Genomic DNA, 14,885 nt, shown 5'->3' on the forward strand with positions numbered 1-14,885 from the left:
AAATAAATCCCTGCCTAACTGCTTCCATGTAAATCCTGCATCTGTGTCCATTTTTTTGTATTATTTTTTTAGAGCATCGCTTTCCTAAAACGAGGTGCTCTTCTTCCTTGGATGGAGGTCGGCTACAACTTAGATATGTTTGTCTTTAGTGCATTTGCACCCCACCTCTCTTTTGTACTACCTTGTCTCCGCTGTATTTTTTTTTTTTAAACACGTTTTTATTGACATGACATAACACAATCCAGTCTAGATATCTCATCTGAATACATTGGCAGGGCAGTATTCAGAGGCAGGTCATAGCATTTACAGTTAAAAAGACGGATAATACGGCTGAATGTGAGGATCTTCCTCATATGGTGACAGCAGTGTGGCACGGCGGTGTCCCCAACGGCTCAAAACGCAACCGCCCCATGTCTGGCCCGTGTATGTCTGCTGGTCTGTCAGCCCATGAAGACATCCCCCTAAAGCAATACCGGGGTTAAACCGTGACCATAACAAAGTAATACAAAGATTAATAATAGAAATACTAACAACAATGGCAGCTGCAGCAGTGCAATGGTACATCACAAGCATTCCGACACACTTTCAATCAGGCCTGACAAGGGGGGTGGCCAGTGCTTAATTTGTGCTTGTTGTTTCAGGTGCCGAGCACCGGCACTTATTTTTGAGGGCCGGGGTTTACTCTTCTGCCTCAAGCATTTGCTGTGAGCAAAAGGCACATTTGGGAAAGACGGAGGAAGGGAAAAACTAAAAAGCGTCACAAAGGGAGAAAGTAGAAAGCTGCAAGAGTGAGATGAAGGGGCAGGGAGTGGCTTTCTATGGATTGAAGAGGCCCGAGATGGCTTCAGAATTAGGCCGCCTCAGTATTCCGCACTCGCATATTTAATTGCAGCAGCTGTGTGTTTAAGAGGAGGATTCTGAGCACCGGGACGTTTTTATTGACAAATTAAGCACCGGGGGTGGCCATCAGACAATATGAGGCAACGACATGTCCACCGGTGGGGAGAGAGCCACATGTGCATAAGGATAGTCAGTCCACAGCTGCAGGTTACGCAGCTCCACCCATCTGGGATAAGAGCACATGGCGTGCCCCTCATCTGAACTAGGAGCCAGCCACTGCAGCAGGTGCTGTTAGGTCTGGGCATTGCAGACTGTCAGTGAAAGTCATCGGGGTTGGGGGAGCTGCTCCAGCATAGTGCTCCACCTTCCCAAGTCTCTCTCAGCATATTCTCAGCCTGCACTACTCTGCCACCCTACACTCGTGCAGATCTGCAGCCACTGGAGTTCCTCTGGCGTACTGGGTCGTGTCCAGTGAAAGGCAATGTGGCATTTGTTTACCACCAGTCCCAGCAGGGCAAATCTATGATTCTTCTTGGTTCCCCATTTGGGGGTCAGGAGGACTCCCAATAGGCAGTGTTTAATCGATGCATCGTTACGCCCCAGAGTGGCCCTCTGGAACACTCACAATAGTCTGCCACAGAACCCTTGCAGCCTGCAACACGGCCAAGTCATACGTAGGCCGTGTTACATCAATTCTATGTACCTGCTGTGTTGGTGAATATGTGCGGTGTAGAAAGTGGAATTGTGTAAATTTGAAGGGTGCATTGCTAGCCACCGCCTTGATCTGTGTGCAGGCAAGTCTCCACTCACCCTCTGTGAGTGGCTCAGGTAAGTCACCCGTCCACCTGTCACGGACACCTGTCGTCCGTCCGTCGGCTTTCAGGGCCTCTTACAAATGGGAGATCAGGTCCCTCGAGGAGTCAGGGTCCCACACTAGCTGGAGTGTTCAGGATTCCTCAGGTTGCGCAGGGAAGCCAATCCAAACCTCACTTGCTGGGCGGGAGATCTTGGCTTGTAAGAATTGGCCAGGTCCTAGCTGTAAAATGTCCTGTGCTTCTGCAAACGTGAGAAAGGTACTATTGAGATACAGATCGCCGGCAGTGGTACAGCCTCCCGCCTACCATCGAGTCAGATTCATCACTAATTGTATCCCACTGATGAACTGCAACTATGTAAGGGGCAGCTGCCTAGTATACGGGGCCCGTCGTAGCACATAAGGTAACTGCCTCCTCCCAACCTCTGCAACATGGCGAACAATGAATGGGCAACTAAACTATCTGGGACTCCAGATCCACCCATTAAGTATTTGGGAAGGTCCGCGTTGGCTATCCAATCTGCCAGTAATGCCTTCTCATTTATGCCGTCTGCACACCACTACGCCACATATTGCAGCAGTCCAGCAAAGTAGTACATGCAGAGATCCGGAACACCGAGACCTCCAAGCTCAGTGTCTAGCTTCAGGATCTCAGATTTCAGCCTGCTCCTTTTACCGCCTAAACCAGGTGCAACAGTAGGTTATTCCGTTTAGTTAAGGCGGCGATTGGTACTCTACAGAGTGAGTTTTGCAGAACAGAGGCATCGCGGTATTAGTAGCATCCAAATCAGGGCAACTTGGCTCATCACAGACAAACGTAGTCAATTCCAAAAGCTGATGGCTGCCTCAAGGTTGACAATCACCCTTCCTATGTTCAGTTGATAGTTGGCCTCCGGGGAGTGAGCCACCTGTAAGCACAAATAGCGGAAATGGTCACATTCACAGTGGAGCCCAAGCTCAGGAAGGGATTCCTGAGGTGCACGGGCCAGGTTTGCCAGGGGGGAACACCGCCCATTTCTGACGACTGACTCGCAGTCCGGATATCAGTCTGAATTATGTCATAATGCCAAACAGTGGCTGCACCAAATTTCCTACGTGGGTAACATAGAGGCGCATGTTGTCGGCATACAGAGAGGTGATGTGTGTATGTCCCCCCCCCATTGGGCCATGTCGGGACGTAATCAAATCGCCAACGGCTCCAAGGCCAAGATGAAGAGGAGCAGTGATAGGGGGCATACTTGCCTTGTGCTGCATTCAAAGCGGACCTGGTCAGAAACCACAGTACTATTCCTAACCTGTGCCACTGGATCCGCCTATAACAATTTCACCCACAACAGGAATCCCGGTCCTATCCCACAGCCGTCTCAACATCTCCCAGAGGTACTCCCATCTGATGATATCAAAGGCCTTTTCAATATCCAATGCTAACGCTGCAGCCGGAGTGTCAGAGTCAGCCAATGAGTGTGGTACATGGGACAGCCTATGAAGGTTCATCTGTGTCCCTCTGCCTGACATAAAACCACTTTGATCGGCATGCACCAGATGAGTCACCACTCTATTCAATCTTGCCCCCAATGCTTTGGCCAGGATCTTAGTGTCAACCCCCAGCATAGAGAGTGGCCTATATGAACTCGGGTCCACTGAGTCTCTGCCCGTCTTGGAAAGCATGATAATTTGGGTCTCCCGCATAGATAGGGGTAATATGCCACTTGGTCTGGATTCCCTGAGGGTTTCCAGTAGGCGGGGTGCTAAAAGGTCAGCAAAAGCCTGATAATATTCAGGCAGGAGTCTATCTGCCCCTGGGGCCTTACATCGAGCCATGGACTGAATCGCCTTCCGCAGCTCCTCTAGTAGAAGTTCCTCAACCAGCCCCTGACTCAAGGCCTCCGTAAGATGGGGGAATTCCATATTTTACAGGAACTGGCAGGGGCCTTCTGGGTTGCCCAAGTTTCGCCATGGTAGACCGTCACCAGATGACAGTGCAAGAGCAGGTTGATGCACACCTGAGTGCTGATCATCTCGCCATCATCGTGTCGCAGTGAGAGAATCAGTGGGATGGGTGTTCTCGTAGGAGCAACCATGCCAGCATCTGTCTGGATTTGTTGCCCTATGTAGGTGCTGTTGATTATCTCAGTGAGTCAGACAGTCCAGCCTATCCTAGATTTTCCCAATGCGCCTTTGAGTCCACAGAAAGGTCTCCCTGGCATCTCCGCCCACATGGGCATGCCTGTGGGTGTTTGTTAGATTTTTCTCCTCATCTGTCAGCTCCCCCTCAAGGCGTCGTCACATACCACTAACACAGGACATACATTCTCCCAGGGTCACCCCTTCAGAGTCTCCCATTCTAGTCCTCTCTGTGTCGCCGTTAACCAATCAGTCTCAAAAAAGTTAGCAGTCACCTTCGGAAACTCCTTGCGAAATATCACATCCCCCCCAGTGCCTCGGAGTGGAGGCGTCATAGAGCGGTCTGTGGCCAAGCCTCACTGTGACCCAAGTGCATCAGCAACAGCGTGTGGTCTGAGAAAAACTATCCTAGTATACGGACAGACTGCACAGCGTTTGCCACGACCTCTGTAACCAAAAATCTATCTAGATGGCTGCGAATGTCATGAGTGAGCGCATGGCTGGTGTATTCCTGAAGGGCCGGATGACTGGTGCACCAGATATGCAAACACTGTACTCGCGCCATCATGCTGTGCAATGTGGCTGTCATATGTGGTTTTATGTGGAGAGGAGGCAGATGCCAGTCCAGCAAGCCATCTAAAACACGATTGATGTCCACAGCCCAGTGCAGGGGGATCCCAACATATGTAAGCAACCCTCATTCCAACCCCATCCAGCAGGCCATGCAACAGGAGACACCTCCCTTGGATATCTGCTTTAAAGCCCTGTATCTGAAAGCGAACAAGCGGTGCCACCCAAATTACGACCCCACACGGGCATAGTTGGAATATGTGGCCGAGTAGAGTTGTCCCCTCCATTTCCTGTGTAGTCTGCGAACTTCTTCAGTCAGGTGCATTTCTAGTAGTATCCCAATGTGCACGACCTGTCTGCCCAAGTACGATTGCACCCTATAATGCTTTACATACGAATTGAGGCTGTGGACATTCCACAACATGAATTTAAAGTGGGTCTTCATCCTGGTCGCATGCTACACACCATAGTGCCCCAACCTCCCTCTTGCAACGCTGCAGCGGAACCATCATAACTATTGTAGAAAAGTGCCCCTTTTGGAATGGTTACCCCCCACTTTTTGCCCGGTATTGATGCTAACTTCACTGACTAACTGCTAACCAGGCCCTAGCACCTGTGTTCTTTCCCTAAACTGTACCATTGTTTCCACAATTGGCATTTTCAGGATTCCGGGCGGATTGAGTAGTTTACATTCTGGGAGGCAGATATTAATTCCCACTTGTCTCTTTTTTCACTACCTTGCTTGCTGCTGTGCCTAAACCCATGGGTAGTGTGCAGGGGGAATAGAATGCACCATATTAAATGGCTCGATCCTAATGGAAAGCTATCATTTAAATATTATCGGGATTTTTTTTTTATTTTTATATTCTGGTCACTTTCTCCTGTTGGTCTTTTAATCCAGGTGAGCAGGCAACACCAGGAATTGCCAAAGCAACTACTAGTAACGCATGTAAAGTATGCAAGGTTTACAAGTAGTCTAAGGATCATTTTCACAGCTGCTTAGAAATATTTTATATTCACAAAAAATGTCTTTGTTCTGTAAATTAACCATAATTAGTTACCTAAAGAAACTGTGTTAGACTATTACTGCTCTAATCTAATGCAGGTTCTTAACCTGTGATGCAAGGACCCCAGAGGATCCACTACTGTTACAAAATTAAATACTATAAACATTTATATATAAAAGTTTTAAATTAATAAAGTTTAGACAAATAAATAAGTAAAATTGAAAATTGTGAAGATTTTTTCTATATTTGATTGTGAATTAAATAAAATATTTAAACATTTGTTTGATGTATATTTGTTTTTATATTGTCTATATTGTTTTGAGGTTTAAATAATAGAAATTGCTTAGGCTGGGGGGTCACCAGCCTACAATAGTGAACTCAGTGGTGGGTCCCTGGATTTCAGTAATGATTCAGTGGGGTTCTACAGAAGTCAAAAAGGTTAACAACCACTGCTCCAGTGTATTAACTGGCAATGTGAAATGGAACATGACTAAAAGTCTCAGAATAGTTGATGGTCATTTTTTCAGTTGGAAATTGAATCAAGAATTGAAGACTTGGGGCGTGGCCTAGGAAACATGGTGGCAGCAGCTTAGCCACAGAGCGCTGGCGACCGAAATCACCTGAGCACATTAATCCTTACCTCCTCCATGCCCCAGAAACACGGCAAAGTGAGGAGTAGAACACAATAGGTTCGGCTCCGCAGCGAAACCGGGAAAGCAGCAATTCAGTCACGAGACAGTGCGACCGAGGGACTGTCGAAATGGCGGCAGTGTAACCCACTTGGCCGCAACCTGAGGGGGAGGGGAGCATAACCCCCACTGCATCACGGAGATAACCCGAGCGTGGCTTAGCAGCAAGTGGGCTGGAGTCCCACCCTACTCGGGGGGCTGCGCGATGCCAGCGGAGAAGACCTCATTGAGCCCTGTGGGCCCTGGTGGCTGGAGGAACTAAGGATGCCACAAGCCCAGGGGACGGCAGCAGATTTGCCTGAGCATGCGGTGGGGCCTGCAATAAGGAGAGCAATCCCTCCCCAATGTAACTGCATTGGAGCCAGATGGACAAAGGAGATATTGGGAAACCCCTGCAATTAACGACTGTGCACTGCCAAGAGAGAAGGGGGAGAGCGAGGGAGCAATGGGAGAGACCCAATGCAGGAGTCATATAGAGGCCCAAGACAGTAGGCCAAGAGAGAGACAGGGGATAATGCCACGAGTTCGCTTGACCCCCTTTTATCTTCTCCATAGCCATTAAGGGTCCCCCACTGAATCATTATGGAAATCCAGAGACCCCCAGTCAGTCATTACTGGAACCCTGGGAACCCAGCCTAAGGATTTACGATTATTTGAATCGCAAAGCATTAAGGAACCTCCAAAAACACAGGGCACGGGGGATACATAGCTTCATCAGGGGCTGTGGGTGGACTGCCGAGGGGCTACCATGCAAAGTGGTTCTCTGAGAGACTGCAGGGCAGGGTGCATGTGCCTGGGCAAGACGAGTGCTGGAGACGCATTTGATGCCCTTGAACTTCTGGTGGGAGAGGGACTTTAGGAGAATTGCAAACTCCCTACCTTCCCGCACAGCCACGAGGCCCGCCAGAGGCGGCCCCATAACAGCTCACCAACTTCACAGGAGGAAGCAGACCATTGAAAAAGGAGTGTGAAGGGGCTCAGTAGGCCCTGAGGAAGGACTATTATCGTCTGAACGAAATAACAAGGCATCCCGAGCTGGATAGCAGGCCCAACTCAGGAGGGGAGGCTGCCCAACAAAAGGTGCCAGCCCAGGACCAGGGCTGAAAACTCATACAGCTACCATATCGATGGCCATCCAGGACACTAAAGTGACACTGGAACACAAGATTGAGGCAGTAACGCAAGAAGTATGGGTATGCATAAATAAGCAGCTGATGCAGTTCATTGAGACCAACAATGTGCTCATAAGAGCCAGTCTGGTTTCCGTCCACTTCATAGTACGGAGTCTGCTCTGCTACTGGCCTCCAATTCCCTTAGGTATACTGTGGACAAAGAGGACACCGCTGCATTAATAATGTTAGACCTAAACCCCCACCCACTATCCCCCGGTTGTGCCATTTCCTGCTGGTAAGCCCTAGATTAGGATACAATCGCGGACCGTGAACCACGAGGGCCCGGGATGCTGTGAGGACTGGCAGCCATCTTAGACGTGCTTGGCTGCATTATGTAAAAGGTATGGAGGGGCCTGGATTTGTTTTACAAGGAACCTGACAGTGCACCCCCCTCTTTCTCTGAGGGAGCCAAAGTGGCTGGGGGGAGCGAATGGCTAAAGCTGCTGATTGCGGACAGGTGATAGTTGTCTGCGGAGGCAGGCGGGCCTGACCGGGTAGCGTGGACCCATCTGCCTGCTCCTGCAGAACAGTCTGCCGGGCGAGACCTGCTGAGCTCTGAGTGAGGTTGCTCCCGGAGTGGGATAAAAACAGAGCAACTTACATTGACCCACTGAGGCTGGACAAAATCTCGTAGGAGGTCTACGCTCTCCATGATGGCATGTTATAACAGATTGTTCATCCAGCGGTAGACCTGATGGGACGCCTGAAGGTTCCCCTATTGGGTGCCTACCAGGATCCAGTAAACATGGCGATAACACATTGAAGCTGCAGCCCCCCCGATGTTGTGTGGCTTGCTGCCCCATGTGGAGAGGTACAATGTTGTAGTTACAGAACCCAGGGTTAGATGATAGCATTTGCAAACTGAAGTGCGAAGTAACGGAGTGATTGGCTGCATCTCTCTTCTATTGGTACAGTCGTTATTGAGCACTTGAGAGGCCCGACCATAAACAGGCATGGAGAGAACGAAAACGAAGTTCGAAGCCCGACACTCCCGTGCACCCTCCGGCTCCCCGCCTTTGGAGGGCTCCTCGTACCAGGTCTTGATGTCCTGTGTTCCTACTGACAATGCACCACCCCAGGACAAGTTGGATCTTATCCTGCAGGAAATTTGTGAGCCCCTACTTGCCATCGAACAGCGGATGGAAGCATTCACCACCGACGTATCACTGCTCAAATATGAACACCGTAAATTAGCAGACAGGGTCAAGAGAAGTGAGACTGTGCTCTCTGTTTTGGAACCCGCCAGCAAAGTTCATGCAACAAAAATAAACAATCTAACTAGGCAGGTGGAGCTGCTTCAGGAGAGGGCAGAAGATGCTGAAGGACGTGGTCGCGGAAACAATATTCATATCTTGGGTTTGCCAGAGGGGACAGAGAGCTAATTGCCAACGCAATAAATAGAAAACTGGCTTCGAACAGTGGTCGTACTGGAGGGCCTATTGGATATATTTGTGGTTGAGAGAGCCCAAAAAACCTGGAGTGCCACCCAGACCTATAGTAGCAAAAATATTGAATCATAAAGACCGCAATGCGCAGCTCAGGGCTGCCCGGGAGAAGTCCCCAATTCTAGTAAACAATGTAAAGGTCTCACTGTTCCCATACTACACACTGTTGGTTCAGCGGAGGTGCCCTTCCTTCCAGGCTGTTAAGCAGGACCTGAGAAAGGCTGGGCTCACCTATGGTCTGATGTTCCCGGCAAGGCTCCGAATTCAACATGACAAGAGGGCTATATTTTTTGACTCTCCAGAAGCAACACACGATTGGCTGGACTGGTCCTTCCCGAATCTTGACAGGCGGGTAGACGGGAGCTGGAATCCCCCACAGCCCCAGCGGGGGCACCATCGCCCTCACCTGGTTGCCAACCCGGGAGGGGCTTGTGGCCTTGCGCTCTCTTTGCAGCAAGCCCTGATGGGCTGTGTGGAGGCGTTCAGATCAGCCTCACAGCTTTGTACCCATGCTGATCGGGAGGGCTCCAGCACGTCACAAGGTGGTGGTACTGACTTTGACTCTATGGGTAGCCTGGCCTTCTACCCGTCTATCACTCCTCAGCTGGCTCGGGATCTTTGACTCCTGGATGGACCCGCACTAAGTACTGTCACAATTCCTAAACTGGCTCCAATTCTCCTATTCTAATTACAGACGTTCTCCGTTAATGGGCCACAGAGGGAATGTGTTAGATGCCTGGTAAAACTTAGCAGTGCAACACTATACCTAAGGTTAAATGATTTCCATATTATTGTGCGGTACGGCGGGTGCTCACTGTGTTTGGTCCGGGCTCGGCCTGGGCTGCTTTCCGGGGAACAAAAGCTTGCAAACATATATGTTGGGTTACGACCCCCGCATGTGGGTAGGCACTAGTTGTTTGTTTTATAAGATGTTGGTTGAACGGCTACACAGCGCTGGACCGGGAACTGGGTTGTTATATGCTTAATGCAAGAGGCAGACTCTACTGATAAATTGTATGGTAAGGGGCTACACAAGGGTTTTCTTCCAGTAATTGGACACTGTATGTCATACTATGCCGTCTAATGCACAAGAGGCATTGAATACTAGCGCAATTGCATAGGAGACAGGCACAGATAGTCTTTTTGCAGGAGACACATTTACTGACACCTGAAGCGCAAAAGCTACAGAAGAGGTAGCACATCTTGCTCGGGCTATGCCCGAGGAGCTGCAATATGGCTTAGGACGGGAGTTCCCTTCACAGCACAAGAGGTGCGCATAGATACACCCCATCCAGTGTGCCCTCGTCAAAGGCACACTGGATGGGGAATCTTTAGTACTGGGCTATATATATATGCACCTATTACAGAACATGAGGCCTACTGGACACGCCTAATGATGGTTCTTACTGATTGGCAGCAGTGCCCATGGGTTTTGTGGGGGATATGTCACTTGATTGCTCCCATCCACCTTTACCGAATGCGGCAGCAATATGTCATGCGGTGTCCCTGCAGCAATGGGTGTCGGGTTGGTCACTAGAGGATGCCTGGCGTGCCCTAAATGTGGGACTTCAGGAATAGTCCTTTTATTAATACCCACAAAGGCTACACACACGCATTGATAAATTCTTGTGCTCCCCGCGACTCCTGCCTGAAGTAGTACATACAACCTACCTCACGAAGATACTGTCTGATCATGATCACACTGGGTGCTCGCTGTGAGAGAGATTAGGAAGGAGATGGCCTGCAACAAAACGGATCGGACGGACTTCCTGTTGAGTTCTATGACCCTTATATGCACAAGTTATCATTTAGAAAAATGATATGTAAAGTCACTACGGGTGGGATCCTTACCCCCTACAACGCGACAGGCCATTGTTACATCATTGTTGAAACCTGGCAAGCCCCCCCCCCGAATTGGCCTCTTACAGACCACTGTCCCGCTTGAACACGGAGTATAAAATTCTGAGTAAAATTCTGGCGTGACGTCTGCTCCCTCACCTGCCACATCTAGTGCACACAGATTAGAGTGGCTTTGTGCCACGGTGCAACACCTCAATGAATATTCATTGTCTTTCATGTAATGGATAGCATCCGCGGTCAGTACCCACACGCCGGCTGCTTACCTTTAGATATACGTCGCGTATTTGACACACTAAGCTGGGAATATACACTTGTCACACTTACCTATTATGGGCTACCAGATTCCTACATTAAATGGGTATGGCTGCTACATTCCCTACCTATGACGAGGGCATAAACAGGGGCGTGCTTCTCAGGACCATACATTATTTCTTGGGGGACACGTCAGGGCTGTTCATTATTGACGTTATTACTGGTCTTAACAATTGAACCCCTGGTGCAGATACTGTGGCAAGATGCGCCAGAGTGGGGTATTCCAATTAAAGGGGTGACCCAAGCTACTTCATTATATGCAGATGATATGATTTTGTACTTCAGAGATATGCCTTGGGATCTGACCATTGTGGCTGACAAACTGACCGAGTTCGGACGGCAGGTCAATGCTACCAAATCCTGCACCTTCGCGTTCCTGACTGACCTCGGGCGGGAGACAGTGACGTTTGGAGGTGGTCAAATCCCAGTGGCGACACATACGTTCCGTTACTTAGGCATCTGCATATACTGGGACTCCCAAGATATATTAGAGGGGAATCTCTTGCGTGTAGTCCATTCCCTCAAGCCACAAATAGCCTTTTGGACTACACTGCCCGTCTCTGTAGCTGGCAGACTGGCACTGGCAAAGATGGCCCTCCTCCCCGGACTCCTCTATTATTTTAATTTACCAGTGGTGGTTCTGGCCTCGGTGTTCGGCCTATTGAACACCTTACTGACTGAACTGGCATAGGGGACAGGGTGCCGAAGGGTTAGCCTGCCAAAATTGCAATTACCAATGCATGGTGGACTTATGAGAGCCTCGGATCTTAAGGCTTACTGTATAGCCGCCCAGCTACAACGCATGGTGTACTGGCTAGCACGAGAAAAATTGCAAGAGGCAGGCTTTATGCCAGCCCAGGTGCAAAATGGGCAACTGCACAGGTTGCTGTGCCCGAGTAGGCCGGACCCCTCATAACGCTCCTATATTAATACAGGTGGCCATGGCGCACTGGCGAATGGCATTGCGTTATCCACATATATCCATTCCTTATGCCGAATATACCTCTAAGGGGTTTTCCCCTGAGTATGGGAACTCTGTCAGCGCAGTGGTTGGAACCCTGGGAACAATAAAAAACCATGACGTTGTCAAAGGTGTTTGCTGACGGGACACTAATGTCACATTTAAAATTTTCATGGATTACATTACACTCTCTTTCTCATACATGCAGGACTGACTCATTACATTCAACAATATTGGGCTCCAGAGGGTATAGAACCAGCTACATATGAATTCTTCAGTGTATTACACACAAGGGGCCACAGCAGCCATTTCATTTGTTGGCTGCACAGAGGCCTAAGGGTCCACTTGGGGATATCTTTACACGCTCTCCGCATACAATGGTAGGCAGATTTAGATAACACACTAACTGATACTGAATGGAACGTCTTGCTTAAAGCCCCTAAAACTATTGAGAAATTCCATATTTAAGTTTATCCAATTTTCCATATTTCATAGGGCATACCTCACCCCACAAAAAATTAACTAAATGTTCCCTGGTGCTGAAGCGGCCTGCCCTTGCTGTCACCAGGGAGACGCTGATCTATTGCATATTTTGTGAAGTTGCCCTAGGTTGACGCTATACTGGGCAGAGATAACAGGATCCCTTAAGGACTTAACAGGGCATTCCCACTGGCAGACAGTAGACGCATGCAAATTGGGACTTTATCCCCGACCTTGGAAGGTGGGTGTGTCCACACGCTTTACAGATTTGGCCTTACTGTTGGCTAAACGTGCCATTACAGATCACTGGAAGTCACCAGTTCCCCCTCTGGCGTTGCAGTGGCGTGAGGAGCTGTTGGAGTGGGGCTTGGATGAAAGAGGTGCATTGCGCCAAGAAGAATATAGAGGGCTGCTTAGGACTCCCATTTCCTTAGACTGGGATCTGTTTAGAGAGCAATCGCAGGAGAATGCGGATATAAGATCCTAAATGTATTACCAAAGAGTGGGGTTCCAGGAGGAAGCACAAACATCTCGCACACAGCTCTCTCCCCGCCCTCTCCTCAATGTGAGACGCTGTATACGCTCAGTCTATATGAGACAACACGAGACAGCCTCTATACACACTTAATGTATAGTTCTGTAGGACCTTACTTGCTATCATAACCTCAACACTCTGCAGCCCTCATACACTGGGTTCCGTGTATAGACTCAGAGAACACATAATAAGCAATGATGGACTGCACTTGCTAGTTGTATGTTGGGAGGGAAGGGGGAGGGTGCAGTGGGAGTTTATACCGCAGTAGCAGTAATTATATATGCAAGGGACAATGCGCCCATTTGTGGCCATATCCTATGGTATTGTATACTGAGTGACAGTAAATGTCATTGCTTCAAGTGAACGACGACGCACCTCGACGCACCTCATGTCAATGTGACGCATTTTGGGAGTACTTTACAACCATTGCATTCTGTGCAAGTCATTGTTTCGGTGACCTTACACACCGCTATATGTGGTGCAAGAAATGAAAATGTCACTTACCCAGTGTACATCTGTTCGTGGCATCAGTCGCAGTAGATTCGCATGTTCTGCAATAGCTCGCCATCTGGTGTTCGGCCGGAGTGTTACAAGTTGTTTTTGTTCGAAGAAGTCTTTCGAGTCACGGGACCGAGTGACTCCTCCTTTTGTCTCCATTGCGCATGGGCGTCGACTCCATCCTCGATTGTTTTTCCCCGCAGAGGGTGAGGTAGGAGTTGAATTGTAGTAATAGTGCCCATGCAATGGAGTGACTAAGTATGCACCTATTTAAGGTTGAGATGATACATATATAAATAATTGAAGGTAACTTCCAAACTGCTACAGGCTCCCGGGGAGGCGGGTGGGCACATGCGAATCTACTGCGACTGATGCCACGAACAGATGTACACTGGGTAAGTGACATTTTCAGTTCGATGGCATCTGTCGCTGTAGATACGCATGTTCTGCATAGACTAGTAAGCAGTTATTTCCCCAAAAGCGGTGGATCAGCCTGTAGGAGTGGAAGTAGTCTGAAATAATGTTCTTAATACGGCTTGACCTACTGTGGCTTGTTGTGCTGATAACACGTCTACACAGTAGTGCTTGGTGAATGTGTGAGGCGTAGACCATGTGGCTGCCTTACATATTTCTTGCATTGGGATGTTTCCTAGAAAGGCCATGGTAGCACCTTTCTTTCTGGTTGAGTGTGCCCTTGGTGTAATGGGCAGCTGTTGTTTAGCTTTAAGGTAGCAGATTTGGATGCATTTAACTATCCATCTGGCTATACCTTGTTTTGATATTGGGTTTCCTGCATGAGGTTTTTGAAATGCAATAAATAGTTGTTTAGTCTTTCTGATGTTTTTTGTTCTCTCAATGTAATACATCAATGCTCTTTTGACATCTAATGTATGTAGTGCCCTTTCAGCTACGGTATCTGGCTGTGGAAAAAACACTGGAAGTTCCACTGTTTGATTTAGATGGAACGGTGAAATAATCTTTGGCAAAAATTTAGGATTGGTCCTTAGGACGACTTTATTTTTGTGTAGTTGTATAAAAGGTTCCTGTATTGTAAACGCCTGAATCTCGCTTACTCTTCTTAGGGAAGTAATGGCGATGAGAAATGCCACCTTCCAGGTTAGGAACTGTATGTCGCAGGAGTGCATGGGTTCAAAAGGTGGACCCATAAGTCTAGTTAGGACAACATTTAGGTTCCATGAAGGAACAGGTGGTGTTCTTGGTGGTATAATTCTCCTAAGGCCCTCCATGAATGCTTTAATGACTGGTATCTTATATAGGGAAGTTGAATAGGTAGTCTGCAGGTATGCAGATATTGCTGCAAGGTGTATTTTAATGGAAGAGAAAGCTAGGTTAGATTTTTGTAAGTGAAGCAAGTAACCCACTACATGTTCTGGAGTTGTGTGTAATGGTTGTATTTGATTAATATGGCAGTAGCAAACAAACCTCTTCCATTTACTTGCATAGCAGTGCCTGGTGGATGGCCTTCTGGCTTGTTTTATGACTTCCATACATTCTTGGGTAAGTTGTAAGTGCCCGAATTCTAGGATTTCAGGAGCCAGATTGCTAGATTCAGCGATG

At 48.5% G+C, this 14,885-nt stretch overlaps 1 protein-coding gene across 1 annotated transcript in view; it reads right to left on the reverse strand.

The window, feature by feature from the left end:
• The window catches only part of LMBRD2 (LMBR1 domain containing 2), a 214,498-nt gene that overhangs the window by 29,596 nt on the left and 170,017 nt on the right, over window positions 1–14,885 (reverse strand). The window lies entirely within an intron of this gene.

This window comes from Pleurodeles waltl, chromosome 1_1 (assembly GCF_031143425.1).
Source record: "Pleurodeles waltl isolate 20211129_DDA chromosome 1_1, aPleWal1.hap1.20221129, whole genome shotgun sequence".
Classification (NCBI taxonomy): Eukaryota; Metazoa; Chordata; class Amphibia; order Caudata; family Salamandridae; genus Pleurodeles; species Pleurodeles waltl.